Source organism: Miniopterus schreibersii, assembly GCF_964146895.1.
Source record: "Miniopterus schreibersii genome assembly, chromosome: 20".
Classification (NCBI taxonomy): domain Eukaryota; kingdom Metazoa; phylum Chordata; class Mammalia; order Chiroptera; family Miniopteridae; genus Miniopterus; species Miniopterus schreibersii.
The window spans coordinates 4,221,357-4,237,430 of record NC_138122.1 but is presented as its reverse complement, the minus strand read 5'-3'; positions in this window follow the sequence as shown (position 1 = coordinate 4,237,430).

Here is a 16,074-nt window from a genome sequence, read left to right as displayed (position 1 = left end):
TTTACAGCAAATCAATTAAATGAAAATCTTTTAAACCCTTTTTAAATGGGGGACAAGGGGGAGGGTGGAAAGGGCCAGCCTTTGTAAGCTAACAGGTGATTTTAATTGGAACCAGCAGAGTTACACCACGTTTTTGACCCATTTGATAAAGGCAGAAAAGGAAATCAATGAATTTCCATCAGCATTTGCCCTCCTGGAGCCTTATAAGTAGGATGGAGACACGAACCCCACTTAATGGCTTCATCAAGCACCTCACTGATTCTCTAACAGAATTAAATAGGTTGCAGGTCTCTCACCGTTCCCCTCAAAATGCCCCGGTGTGCTGGGTGCTGCTAGGTGAGACGTGGGTACCACCGTCCCCTTTATAAGCAGAGGCTCCCCTGCCCTCCCCAGGCCCAAGCATGGCAAAACCTCCTGAAGCAGTCCCGGGGCAGAGATGTGAATCCATGCGCTGATCCTTTGTGAGAAACAGAACACAAGAGCTTCAAGTCCACTCCTGGAAATAGATCCACCGAGAACCCACAGGGCCTAACAGGCAGGCAACTTGACTTCAGCTACAAATTAGCTGTGACCTTGAGTAAATTATTTAACCTCACTCTGCCATTTTCTCATCTTTATAAGAGGGAAAAATGATACTAACCCCCTGCCTCATTGGGTTGTTGTGAGATTAAAGGTTGTTGTATATCAAAATACTTAAAAGTCCATGCAAAGAATTGAACAGGCAGAAAAAACTAAAGTGGCAACCCAACACACGAGAAGATGTACTAACTCACGTTTAATAAAAGCAACGCAAACAAACTGTACTGAGATGCTACTTTTGATCTGTCAGATCAGCAGAAATCCCAAAGTTTGTGAGAGTCTTCTATTAATGAAGTTGTGGGGAAACAGACATTCATTCACTGGAGTTGGGGTTCAGAAAGGCAATGCCCTGTTAGAAGAGAATTCTTAAATATCCAGAAACATATGTGCATTTACTCTTTGACCCAGAAATCTCACTGCTAATAACCCAGTCTAAAGATACACAAGCTGACATCCAAAAGGACCTACACACAAAGTTCATCTTTGCAGCATTAACTGCAATTACAAATTTTTGGAAACTATTCAGGTGCCCATCAATGACTAGTTGCGTAAGCAGGTCCCGGCCTGCAGTGGAGTGGCCCAAGCTGTGAGAGCAACGGACGGAACTGTGCTCATGGACAGTGCTCTCCAGGACGTGCTAAGTGGAAAAAGCAAGAAGTGGAACATGTGTATAGAGAATATGTGTATATAAAAATAAAATAGGAAACAAGTGCGAATATACACATGTATTTGCTTGTATTTGCAAAACCAAACATTGGAAAACTAGATCAAAAGCTAAAAAAAGTGGGGGAGGATTGGCAGGATCATAGTGGAAAACAAGATTTCTTTAAATATACCTGTAATGATTTGTTTTTAGGAACATAAATATTTTATATATTCAAAAACGATGTTATATAAAAACATAATCCCTATAAATTAAAAATGAACAAAATTAACTATAAATCGACTTGATAAATAAACACTCAGAGAAAATAATTATTTTTGTTGTTGAGAGCACTACAGATGTCCCCCATTTCCCCCCCTTGCACCCCTACACCCATCTCCCACTCCACCCCAGGCCCACACCTGTCCATTGTCTGTGTTCATGGGCTGTTCATACAGAGAAAATAATTATTCCAAGCAATTTTAGACCACAGTAATAGAGGAGTATATTCTAACAAGAAAAGCTGGAGAGAAACTTTGAACTTCCTTTGGTAGTCTAATTATTAGTAATAATATTAGTTTGATTATTTTAAAACTATTTTATTTGTTGTAGAATAATGCTAGTTATTATACTAAAGTTTTCAGGAACCAAGATTTTCAATGTATGGGAAAAGGTGTAAAGAATACATTTTTAAAAGTTAGTTAAGATCTTGGCAAACAGAGATTATGCAATAAATTCTAATTTCAGCCTTTTTTTGGGGCGGGGGAGGCATCCTCCACCTGGGGGACAGGGTGCATTGAGAGTCCTCCCGTTCCTTGGTGCGCTGAGTGTTCCTTACGAGCCACACAAATAGGCTCTGGCTGCCTTGAGGGGGAAAATGGCCTATTAGGAAAATAGTCAAAAGATCAAAATACTCCGGGGAGAGCCCCTTGAGCAGGGCAGCCTGGGGCTTAAAACAACCACGACGGATTATTTCTCACAATTTTATGGGTTGGCTGAAAATGATTCTGTTGGTTTCTCCTGGACTCACTCCTGTGCCAACATTCAGCTGGTGGACGGACTGGGGGCTGGCAACGTGTTCTGAGGGGTAGGATGCCAGGGAATCCTGGCTGCAGGTCTGAGCAAGGCCTTGCCCCTGCCCTCTTGGTGCACTGTCTTTGCCACGTGAAGAAGCCTGGTCTAGACACCAGGCGGAGGCAAGACTTCATGAAAAGAAAGCCACCACAGAGCTCGGCTCCGGTCAATTGCCCGCCTGAGCGCAGCTGCGCGAGGGGCCCGGTGTCCCACCAGCTTACAGAGTCGTGGGAGATAATAAACTGTTGTTTTGGACACTGCATTATGAGGTTGAATGTCACACAGCAGTTGGTAGCTGCTGCGGGGCCTCTCTGCAGCAGAAGTGTGCAAAGTCATGAGCGCGACTGCTCCAAAGTCTGGTGCCCAGATCTCTGGGCTCCAAGTTTGAGGCGGGGGTCTACCTCTGAACCAACCACCTGTAGCAGGGATGTGAGGGGCCACGTGTCCTAGCACAGACGGGGCACCTAGGAGTCACCCAAGTTGGTGTCGCCTGTCACCTCTATGCTGTGTCCCAAGGAGCCTCTGCTTATATATATATATATATATATATATATATATATATATATATATATATATATATATATATATATGTTTTTATTGATTTCAGAGAGAGGAAGGGAGAGGGAGAGAGAGACAGAAACATCAATGATGAGAGAGAATCATGGATCAGCTGCCTCCTGCACGCCCCCTACTGGGGGTCAAGACTACAACCCCGGCATGAGAACCCTGGGAATCGAATCGTGACCGCCTGGTTCATGGGTCAATGCTCAACCACTGAGCCACACCGGCTGGGCACTAGCTCTGCTTTTAACCGTCAAACCCAAGCCCAGGTAGAATAATTCTCCTCCCTTGCCTCCCGTTAACAGAGCTGAGAAACTCCGAAACAAACAAACAAAAATTGCCAAAACCTCAGGAGGAACCAAAGAGACTTCAATAAGGAAAAACAATAATATAATAATCTGAACGACAAGGTGTGCATCCTCAGTCCTTGCCTCTTCCCACATGTTGAGAATGAGTTTGCGCCTGTTGCAGATACGGGAGCATATAAATGTCTTGACCACCCCGTACACGCGCATATTGAACGCTGTTCTGAGAACTTTCCATTTGGAAATTCCAGGAGGGGAAGTTTTATTTGGGGGGACAGCACTGCACAGTGTTGACTATAATAATTAAAGAGTCAGGCAGACGAGTCTCTTCATTTGTAAAATGTAGATTATGGTGGGGATTACATGCAAAAACACACCTCTAGTATTTAGCACGGTTGGCAAATAATAAGTGCTCAATAAATGTTAGCTGTTAATAGCAAGCTGACAGCAGCTTTGCGCACAGGGACATTCCTCCTCGTGCCCTCAGTCTGCCACGCTGTCTAGCATACATTAGGGGTTCAGGGAGCTCTGAATAAGTCGCTCTACTGGGGTTCAGGGAGCATGAGGACACCAGCAATGAAGCCATTTGCCCAAGGTCACCCTGCCACACTGCCACTTCCAAGCAGAACTATAAATCTCTACTGTGTGGGTTTCCCTTTAAGTCTTTTTTCCTAAGTGTTCGGATTGTACCTGACTGAGCATAAGTCTTGGGGAGAAAGATTCAATCAAAGTTCCAAGTCTGACTTCTATTCTAGCCAGAGATGAGTGAGTGTCTGTCTCTGCTTTTCCCTGGGCCTGTGACAGTCTCAACAAATAGGCTTTTAAATTAAGTAGTGATTTGGAATGTAAGTGAATGCATTTAAGATGATAAGAGACAGAGAGATCCTAATGGCTGAAATATTTGTCATATCACAAGTAAACGGAGTGTTTCGGGGAGTCACTAATGTAACTAATTTTTTCCAAACCCTCCTCTGCTCTGTGTGAGATGAGGTCAGTGCGGGTTCAGCCAGCCCGCGGCGAGCAGCTACCGGGGGACTGAAGAGAATACTGATGGATGGCTGAGGCGCCCGGACTGTTTTCCTCAGGAAACCACAGCCCAATTGTTCAAATTAAGCTGTAGCTGCCCAACAACCAGAGGCAGGTTGCTGCAAATGAACAGGGGGAGAAATGAACGTGCAGCCCAGGCAGCGTTTCCCCAGACAGTAGAGACGTGGGGGGGCCCGGTGCTGCGGGTGTCTGAAGAGAAGTTGGGAGCAACCTGAGGCAGCTCCCTCCTCCCTACTCCCACCCCCCAGTTTTGAATCTCCTCTGCAGCAAACCCAAATTGTCTTAGTCAAACCTCTTCTTGACTGCTCTCAGAGCCTGGGACCTCACTACCCGAAGGCAGCCCATTTCGATCAGCATGCCCAGTGGAGGCCCGGCCTCCTGCACTGACCCGCCGCCTGTGTCAGCGGTGAGCTGAAAGGCGGGCGCCCTGTCGGCCGGCTGGGTGCGTGGGGTGATCAGGCTTAAAGCCGAAGCCGGACTCAAGTCTTGGCCCGACCATCAAATTTGCTCTCCTGTCTTCTGCCAGGAACAGTGCCTGCTGAGACTCCCCTGCTTTGTAAGCACGGGAGTGCCGTCTGCCCCACGGCCCTTTACAGTGGAAGGGTTGGTGGGAAGGGAGAAAGTCCTTTCACCTGAACCTCACCTTAATGAAGGGCATCGAATCTCAAAATAAACATACACCAGCCACAGAGAAATACGAATGAGGTTGAAAGGAATGTCCATCATTCCATTTGAAATGTGCCATTTTTGGACCACACCTTCTGCAGTATACCTCGAGGAATTTTTATTTATTTATTTATTTATGTTTGTTTGTTTATATATTTTTAATAAACTCTTTTATATATATATCTTTTTATTGATTTCAGAGAGAAAGGGAGAGGGAGAGAGAGAGTTGAAACATCAATGATGAGAGTCATTGATCGGCTGCCTCCTGCACGCCCCCGACTGGGGATGGAGCCCACAACCCGGGCATGTGCCCTGACCAGGAATCGAACCTCGAACTCCTGAATCCTAGGCTGATGCTCAACCTCTGAGCCACACCAACCGGGCCATAAGGAATTTTTAAAAATAAATTTGTCTGAGGTGGCTTGCTTGAATTTTATTATTTAATAGATTTGAGGAGAAACCTGAGATGATCTTGTCTTCCTTCTAAGTTTTCCTTTAAGTTTTCTTTTGGAAATATGCTCTTAAAAAAAAAAAGAAAAAAGAAAGAAGTGAAAAAAGTATAACAGTAAATGATGTAACTTTTTAAAAAAAAATTGGAAAAGTAGATGGCATTGCAGTTTTAAAGCACTCGCTCATTGGATTTAAAATTTTAAATGTGCCACAATTTTTGTAATCTCTGTTTGGCATTTCTTAGCATCTTGAGAGCCTTAAAAAAATGAGAATGGTCCAGGTCCTCTCTGAGAGGCTCTGTCCTGCCTGCTTATATGATAATTGTTGCAATCAAATAAGACTAAGAATGTAAAATTGGCCCAGCCAGACGTGGCTCAGTGGTTGAGCATCGACCTAGGATCCAGGCGATCGGGGTTCGATTCCCGGTCGGGGCACATGCCCAGGTTGCGGGCTCGATCAATGACTCTCTCATCATTGATGTTTCTATCTCTCTCTCCATCTCCTTTCCTCTCTCTGAAATCAATAAAGATATTTAAAAAAAAAAAAAAAGAATGTAAAATTGGTTGGTTATAAAAGGTGTTATAGGTTATGTGAGGTGTCTAGGGTAGTCAAACTTTTAGAAACAGAAAGAGGAATGGTGGTTGCCAGCAGTGGGGGGAGGGAAATGAGCAGTAGTTTTGTGAATATAGAGCTCCAGTTTCCAAGAGGAAGAAGTTCTGGAAATCAGTTGTACAATGATACAAAAAAACACTTAACACTACTAAACTCCACACTTAAAAACTGTTAGGATAGTAAATTTCATGTTATATGTGTTTACTACAAAGTTTTAATGTAAATATTAGTGCTGCTGCTACTCTTAATACTCCTAACAGTACTTACATCCTCAGGCTTTCTTTAAATGGCCTACTCTGCGCAGCGCCAGAAACTGTGCAAGGTACTAGAGCGCTTTTAACCTTGGTGGTGAGTGAAGATAACAGAAGCCCACGAGGCAGACACAGGAGCCGTCAAAATGCAACGGAATTCGCACCTGAGTCCGGAAGGTGGGCTGACGGGACTCTGGTCCGCAGCGGCAGTCGGTCCTGCCGTCCGGGTGGCAGGGAAAGGATGCTAGAAAGAAGTGGGTTGCCCTAGACTCTAGGCTGGGCACTGCTGCTAGTTAAAAACAATACAGAGAAAGTGATTAAAAGTAGGAACTCAAGCCAGGAATCTTTGTCCAAATTTCAGCTCTGCCATTTACTACCTGTGTGACATTGGGCAAGTTACTTAACCCCTCTGTACCTCAGTTTCCTACTCTAGGAAAGGGGGAATAATTACAGTACCTACCTGAGAATGTTTTTATGACATTTAAGTGAGCTAATATTTATCGTAGTGTTCAGAACAGTGTCTTATATACAGGAAATGCTACGTATAAGTGTTAAATGAAATAGCATACTTTTTAGTGAGCCACTTAATTTTCTGGACTTTGGTAAAATAATGGGGTGCAAATAAATAAATAATTATTCTAAACACACTTTCAGTTCTATAAATTCTGTAATTCCAAATGTTTAGCAATGAAGACTTTGTAACCTCCCAAGTCATGTATTTAGTTTTTAATGAGTCTAATTGGTTGTAGTAAAGACTTTCTTGATAGTAATTATGTTAGGATCCAATTAAGAAACCAGAAACCACACTAAGGGTCTCAATGGAGAGAAATTCCTGTAAGAAAGTGGTTATTGATAACTGACAAAGCTAAAAGGGAAGACTGAGACAATAGCTTCTGGAATGGTCACCCCTTCTCAGGCTGGGGCACAAAGGGAAGGAGAGGGGCTATCAGAGCCTAAAACCGTAGCGTCTAAAACCATGAGGCTGGAGCCAGCTCTCTGAGGAAGTGCTGCTGCTTGGTTGTTTTCGATGCCTCAGAGCTTGGAAGAGAGCTTAATGGAGGAGGGATTCAGACCTCTGAGGAAGCAATTTCACCCAGCTCTGACAGCTCTGAAGGGGCACAATTATGTTTGTTCAGGAGGGGCTGGAAAAAGCTAGAAACTAGAACCAATGGCCACAGTCATGGTGGAGGGCCATTGCTGGTGATGCTGTCAGTAACGGTAAACAAGATGGAAATCCCTTGTCCTTCCTCCTGCTTTCTAGTCTCCCTCTGATGCCCCCTCAGGGGAACTGAACAGGGACCCAGTGGCAAGGAGAAATGCAGCTCTCAGAATCCCAGGCGCATCCAGGGTGGGTGGCTCAGTTGGTTGGAGCGTGAATCCAATACACCAAGGTTGTGTGTTCGATGCTGGGTCAGAGCATATACAAGAATCAATCAGTGAATTGATAAATAAGTGGAACAACAAATCGATCTCTCTCTCTCTCTCTCAAAATCAATAAATTAAAAAAATCAAAAAATAAAATTATATATATGCAGAGTCTAAAGGAATATGCTTGGAGCTAGAGACAATAACTTAATACCTGGCATAATGGCTCCAAAACTGCTTCCTGCCACTTCAATTCAGCTATGGATGCCAGCTCTGACCTCCAGACTAATACTGAATATATTCACATTCTTCAACTATTCAAAAACAGCTATTCTACTCTCCTCATGCTTTCCTTTTCCAACCTAACAGAGCCTTCTGTTGATTTCTTCACCATGGTCTCCTTAGGACAGGAAGTCTATGCGGCTTATCTCACCACTCTGGAGTCAGGTGCTTTCTCAGCATTGATGCGAATTGACAGATTGCTCTAAATGTTAGGAAATCGGTCTTTGTGTTGAGTTCAAATGAGCCTGCCCTCAAGCAAGTGGCCTATCCAATTCAGCAAATTACTTCACCCGCTCCTTGAGAGCCAGACACACAGACATCTCCAAAACGTTTGAAAAGTGCTGCTGAAGGTGCACATTGTATAGTAAGCACTGAGTAGGGGAGTCACCAACTTTGCCTAAGAGCTCTGGAGGAAAAAAAGATGTCAGTTGGCTTTTGAAAAGTGAATAGATTACAGGTAGACAGGAAAAAGAAAGTCACTCTAAACCCACAGGATTTTATTCTCTCTTGGCTCTACCCACCGCCCTCCTTCCCAGGCTATCTCGGATGACCACATCTTGCAACACTCACTACTTGAGATTCGCGCTTCCTTTAAGGCGAGGCCCTTCTCCCAAGTTCATTTGCACTAGCCTTCTTCCCCAGCCCTGACTCTGCTGGCAGTTTTGTTAGGGGTAAGTTGCCACGCTCAACAAATTTATCCTTAATGTAAACATGATACCAAACCCAATCTATGGGTATTTATGAAAACCCAAAGTTAACATTATACTTAATGGTGAACTATTAAATGCTTTCTCCTGAGATTATAAGCAAGGCAAGGATGTCCATTCTCTCCATGCCCTCCAGCAGTCTACTGGAGACCCACCCAAAGCAGCAAGGAAAGAAAAAGAAGTAAGAGGTGTACAGACTGGAAAGGAAAAAATAAACCATCTTTACTCACAGGTAACATTATTGCTTATAGGGAAAACCTTAGGGAACTCCACAAAATCATTACTAGGATTAATAAATGAATTGAGCAAAATCACACAATTCATGGTCAGTATTTAAGTTCAATTGTATTCCTACAAAGTAGAAGCAATTAATTGTAAATAAAATTTAGAAAACAGTTCTATATACGATAGCATAAAAATGTAACTAGGAACCAATTTAACGAAAGATACAAGATTTCTTCATTCTAAACCTCAAAACATTGCTGATAGAAATTTTTAAAGACCTAAATAAATGAAGAGATATATACCATGTTCATGGACTGATACTCAACATTATTAAGATGTCAACTTTACCCAATTTAGTCTATAGAGTCAATTAAAATCACAATTTTAATTGAAGCAGGCTATTTTTTTTTAAATTGAGATAATTTTTTAAATTTACATGGAAAAGCAAAAGATCTAGAAGACTCAAAACAAACTTTAAAAAGAAAAACAAAGTTGGGGGACTCATAGTACCTGGTTTTAAGACTCACTATAAAGTCATAGTAATCAAACTGAATCAAACACAAACTTAGCCAAATATAACTGTGTAACAAATCACCCTAAAATAGTAAATTAAAACAATAATAATCATTTATTTGCTCTGGAACTGGGAGTTGACTGGTCTCAGCTGACCAGTTCTCACTCAAGGTCTCTCATACAGGGCAGCTGAAGACTCGTACAGTGACTGTCCAGAGGGCCAGATGGAAGCATCATGGAATTAATAACCTAGACTTGGAAGTTACCCAGCGTTACTCACTGCACATTCTACCCATTAGAAGTCAGCCCCTGAAAATGGCCCACATTCAAGGGGAGAGGAATAAGACTCCATACCTTGATGATAACAGCGTTAAGAAAAATTGTGAACATGTTTTAAGACCCCCACACAAACCAAACAAGTGAAGGACCTGAGATAAAAATCACTTTTGGCCTAAAAGAAAGTAGAGTGGAAACAAGATTGCATGTGATAAAATGATGGGAAATGCCACATGGGACTGGGAGCTTACTAAGTCTCCTAATGAGATTCATCACAATGGCAGGTGGGTAGAAGATAAGAAACTGGGGCTGGGGAGAGACTGTTTTCCTCCTGGTACTTAACTAGATGAGGTCCCCCAGACTTTATGTGCCTTCTCTCTTTCACTCCAGGCCTTTGAAAATGCTGTTCCCAGTGACAAGGGTGCCCTTCCTCTTTCCCGTGACTATTCCTACTCACTCTTCAGGTTCAGTTTAAAATCCATCCCTCCAGCCCGGCCGGTGTGGCTCATCGGCTGAGCATCGACCTAGGATGCCTGAGTTTGGGGCTCGATCCCCAGCAGGGGGCGTGCAGGAGGCAGCAGATCAATGACTTTCTCATCATGGAAGTTTATCTCTCTCCCTCTCCCTTCCTCTCTCTGAAATCAATAAAGATATATTTAAAAAATAAATTGCCTCCCCAGGAAGCCCCTTCCATCAGTTGCCACCGCTCTCTGTACTTTGCCCCTTCTCAGTGCTCCTTAGTGTCTTCTTTCTACCTATTCACTTATCGATCCCTCTACCCCTTACGAGAGCTGAGGCGACCCAAAGGCACAAGGCTTTGTTTTGTACATCTTCATATGCACAGCCCTCCAGTAAGACTCATGAATGACTTAAGTGAAGGTGTGCAATACTCCTGAGCTATAACAGGACTCAAAGCCACACAAGGAAGCGGCTGCAAGATCTCTTGCTTTGTGCCAAGGTACTGGGCATCGCCTCCTTGCACAGGAAACCAGAACTGGGCAGAGCAGATCTGACCGAGTGATTAGCGAGCCCCTTAGTGTGAGTAGCCAGCAGTGCAATCTGCTCAACCGTGGCCTCCCCAAATCAGCCCACTGCCCCTCCTAGCTCCTCTCAGAGAGTAGATCGACCTGCTTCCCACTAAAACTATGGACACAATAATAGGAGGGGGAAAAAGGGTTGAGGGTAGGACAATTGGTGGCAACGAGATGAACACAGATTAATGATGCGGACCTTGCCCTGGCTACCCCAGCCTGGGATGGGGAAGGTTCATAGTTGATACCCATTAAAGGGCTTAATGAAATAATTACAATTCACACCCCAGAGCATCAAAGAATCAATACTGGGGAACTCTGGGCCACTCTGGTGGTGGCAGCCCACTGGCTTCACAGCTCAGCACAGCAGGTGGAGCTGGGGGAAGGAAATGCAGTTGACGTGGAAGTTGCATTTAAAAGGACAATAATAGATTGAAAGCCACCAGGATCCTGGTGACTGGCCGCTATCCTTTATTCCCTGCCTCGCCCCATTCTGCCCCCTCGATGCACTATTAGCCCAAATCGATAGGCTGTCAATTGACATCACCAGCTCCAGCATTAATGCGAGCTCACAAAGGAAGCCTAGCCCTGTATTATCGCTTCTCTCGCTTCCAAATTACCACATAATGCAGGCCGCGGGCAGCTTGTGACATGTTAATACTACACACGATTTGCTGGGATTGGACTAAACATTTCACAGCTAAAGATTTCACCAGAGACGTGATGACAGAAATAAACTGCTGCCCACGGGGAAATCACTGGAGATAATAGAATTAGGCATTGTTTGGGGATCTGGAGGGACAGCAGGCTGGTAAAGGGATAGAGGGGAACACTGCCCACAGCTGGTGGTCTGTGGTGGGACCTGCTTCAGGGAACGAGACTGTAATTAAAAGGTGTTTTTGTTGGCCCCTTGAAAGAACAGGTATTTTTGAATTTCGTCTAGGGCTTGCTTTCTATTTTTGTGCAAAAGCTGGGGAGAGGATTTCTCTTCTGTGATAACAGGCAATGTGATGTTTTGGGTTGAATTGTGTCTCCACCCCCCAGAAGAGATAAAGTGAAGTACTAATCCCCACTATCACAATCTCACAATGATTTGACCTTATTTGGAAATAGGTTTTTACAGACATAATCAAATATAAAAATGAGGTCATTAGGGTGGGGCCTAATTCAATATGATTGGTGTACTTATAGAAATAAGGGAAATTTGGACACAGAAAGAGAAGTACAGAGTGGAAACAATGTGAAAATACACGTGAAGAAGACAGCCATGTGACTGGAGTGATGCATCTATGAGCCAAGGCACACCTGAGCTACGCGAAGCTAGGAGAGAGGCAGGAGACAGTTTCTGCCCTGTGCATTCAGAGAGAGCAGGTCCCACCAATGCCTTGATTTCAGGCTAGCCTCCAGAGCTGGGAGACAATACATTTCTGTCGTTTTAAGCCATACAGTTTTGGGTACTTTGTTTTTGCAGCCTTGGGAAATTTTAAAATTATTATTTAATAGTTAATAATTAATTGTTAATAACTTTTATTGAGCACTTATTCTATGAGTCAGGCACAGAGCTCAATGCTCCACATATACTGGCTCACTTACTCCTAATAACAAACCAAATGGTTGTGTACCAAATCCCATTTCGTAGGTAAACAAACTCAGCTTCAGCTCTAGCCGGTTTGGCTCCGTGGTTAGAGCATCGGTCTGCAGACTGAAGGGTCCCCAGTTCAATTGTGGCCAAGGGCACGTACTTTGGTTGCAGGATCGAACCCCGGCCCCGGTTGGGGCAGGTGCAGGAGGCAACGAATCAATGTGTCTCTCTCACATAGATGTCTCTGCCTCTCTCTCCCCCCCTCCCTCTCTCCCATTCTCTCTGAAAAGCAATGGAAAAAATATTCTCAGGTGAGAATTAAAAAGAGAAACTCAGCTTCAGAAAGAATAATTCGTTTAAGGTCACACACCTAGTAAACAGCAGAGCAGGTCTCTGCTAGACAGAAATAGGAAAAGCACTAAGTCAGCAAACAAGAGAAGAGATTTCTGGTGACTACTTCTAATGTCTTTCCAAGTGGTTACTTGCTTGCAGCCTGCTTTCTTTTCAGTCCAATCTAATTTTTTCAATCCATAGATATAAAACCTGTATCACCTTGGTATGAGAGTTCAGTGTCTCAAATGACACAGATAATAACAGCACAGGGGTTGGGGAAAATGGGGAGATGTTGACCAACAGGTACAGACTTCCAGTTATAAGACAAATGAGTAACTCCTGAGGATCTAATGTACAGCATGGTGATTATTGTTAACCACACTGTATTATATTCTTGAATGTTTTCACCACAAAAAAGAAATGATAATTTTGTGAGGTGACGGAGGTGTTAATTAACGCCACAAGGGTAATCATTTCACAATAGGTAAGTGTATCAAATAAAAACTAAACTTAATACAATATTATATGTCACTTATACGTCAGTCAAGCTGGGAAAGAGAAAACAAGCCACAATTACTTCACTCCTTGAGAGCAAGAATCTTGTATCTCATCTCACATTTCCACTGTCCCTCCTCCCCCGCCTTCCCAGTTACCACAGCACTCTCTCATCTAATTTATATTCATTCTCCCCCCTTGGGGAAATCAGCTTTGCAGCCTTTTCTTTTCTTTTCTTAGCTTAAAAAAAATCATAACGCTGCTTCATTGAGAAATGTAATTCGCATATCACAAAATTCATCCATTTAAAGTGTACAATTCTATATTTTTGGTATAGTCACAGGATTGGGCAACCATTACTACAATCAATTTAGAATGATTTCATCCCAAAACAAAACCCCATACCCATTTGCAATAACAGCATTTCTCCCCAGCCCTTCTTTCTCCCAGCCCTAGACAACCACCAACCTACTTTCTGTCTCAAAAGACTTGTCTATTCTGGGTATTTCATATAAATATAATCATATATAATGCAGACTTTTGTGACTGCCCTGCTTTCAAAGATCATCCATGTTGTAGCATGTACCAGTACTTCATTCCTTTTTATGGCTAAATATTCCACTGTATGAATGTACTACATTTTATTCATGCATTCATCAGCTGATGGACGTTTGGGCTGTTGCAATAATACTGCTATGAACATTTGTGTACAAATGTTTGTGTGGACGTGTGTTTTCATTTCTCTTGGGTACATAATAGGAGTAGAATGCCTGAGTCAAATACTAATTCTATGTTTAACTTTTTCAGGAACTGCCAGCTGTTTTCCAAAGTGGCTGAACCATTTTACATTCACATGTCAGTGTGTGAGGGTTCGTTTCTCCACATCCTGGTCAAGGTGACCTTGTCTTTTTTATTGTAGCCGTCCTAGTGGGTGTGAGGCTGTTTCTGTGATTTTGAGTTGCATTTCACTGCTGGCCAATGATTTTGAGCAGCATTTCATGCACTCATTCGTTCTTTGTATATCTCCTTTGAAGAGATACCTATTCAGACCTTTTGTCTATTTTAAAAATTGACTTGTCTTTTTTTATTATCAAATTGGTTTTGGTGTTTTCTTTAAATCCTCACCTGAGGATATGTTCTTAATGCTTTTTAGAGAGAGACAGGGAGAGAGAAACATCGATGTGAGAAACATTGATTGGTTATCTCCCATTCACGCCCTGGCCGGGGATCGAACCCACAACCTAGGTGTGTGCCCTGACCAGGAATCAAGCCTGAAATCTTTTGGTGTGTGGGACGATGCTCCAACCAACCAAACTACCTGGCTGGGGCTCGAAGTGTTTTTGATATATTCTGGATACCAGGCCTTATTAGATATATGACTTGCAAATACTTTCTCCAGTTCTGTGGGTTGTCTCTAACTTTCTTGATGGTGTCCTTTGAAGCACAAACGTTTGTAATTTTATGAAGTCCAATATATCTATTTTTTTCTTTTGTTGCTTGTGCTTTTGGTGTCCTAGCTAAGAAACCTTTGTCTAATCCAAGGTCAAGAAGTTTTGCGGCCTTTTTCGTAGGGCTCTGGGGCTGGCATCCTCTGAACATTCTGAACTGTGGCGTAGCTTTAGGGCGGCCCCCACTCCTCCGGGCAGGCTCTGCTTGTCCTCTCATATCGCAAAAACTAGCTGCACTGCCTCTGCTCACCCCACTCACTCCACACACCGCCCGTCTGGGGGGTGGCAATCTAAAGACATCAGGTGGTCCTTTAGGTCCAAGATTTAGGCAGTGGTTATTGCCAGCTTCCATTTGGCCAGTGCTGCACAAGCTTGATCCACTTACCCCTCATTTCATGCAACTGTAATGCTGGCTCCGCAAACCTGCAAGGAGCACCTCTAGCCAAGATCTGTAGAGTCCGAGTTCAGCCAGCCAGCCACCCTGTCACCACTCCAAGAGCCACGACCATAACGGAATCATTATAAAGCCCATTCTTAGGTGCCTGCTCTCAACCCAACAAATGAGTAAACACACTTTTTATTTGTTTGATAATATTATATGCCTGCTTATAATGTGCCAAGCACTGGGAATACAGGAGTTTGTGAATATTCTTATATTCTTGGGTTTAAGTTTGGTGGGGAATGCAAGTGCTTCACACAAGTGTGATGAGAGTCCCAGGAGTGGAAGTTCAAGGGTGATGAGGGAAGTAATGGGGGAGCTTAAACTAGCAAAGTGGATCAGGAAAGGTTATTTCTCTTCCCATGGAGGTTTACCTTTTTTCCCTCCATGTTTCAAAGCTATGCCTGTATCTCCTCCACCCACACACAATGCATTTGGGTTTAAAAGTCATATTCTCCAAGCAGGGCACTTGCTCAACTTGGCTGGGAATGCCTGGAACTCGAATGTGAATATTTGGGGCTTTCTTCCTCAGTTTTTGCTATCCTTCAGTTAGGCAATGTGGGAAACACACAAAAAGCACAAACCTCGGGGGTGGGGCAGGTAGAAGTTGGTAAAGGGGGGATAAATGGTGATGGAAGGAGACTTGATGGGGGGGGGGGGTGAACACACAATACAATACACAGTGGGGCAAAATTAGACTTACAGTTGTGAGTGCCCAAAACAGAGTTTATTTCTGTATTATTATTGTATTATTTTCCATAGGAACTGTAAACCTGCTTTTGCCTCACCCATATACAGATTACAGATAATGCATTATAGAACTGTACACTTACACCTACATAATTTTATTTACCAGTGTCACCCCAATAAATTCAATGAAAATTTGAAGAAAAAAAGCACAAACTGTACTGGGGAAAAAAATGGTCCAGCAACTTCCCCCATCTGCCCTGGTAGTTGTTTTATAAACAGCTACTGCCATCTGGTGCACAAAGGTGTCCTTACACCCATATACAGACTTTTCCCAGCACTTTCCTATTTATGCCTCAGCAGTCACTCCATTCTATCTTCACAAAATCCAAAACGTTATTTTTGACTATGAAACCACAGGTCCTTGACCACTATAGGTACTCAATAAAAACTGTTTGAGAAAAGGATTGTGTAAAAGCATTATCATTAGTTCTTTACATTTT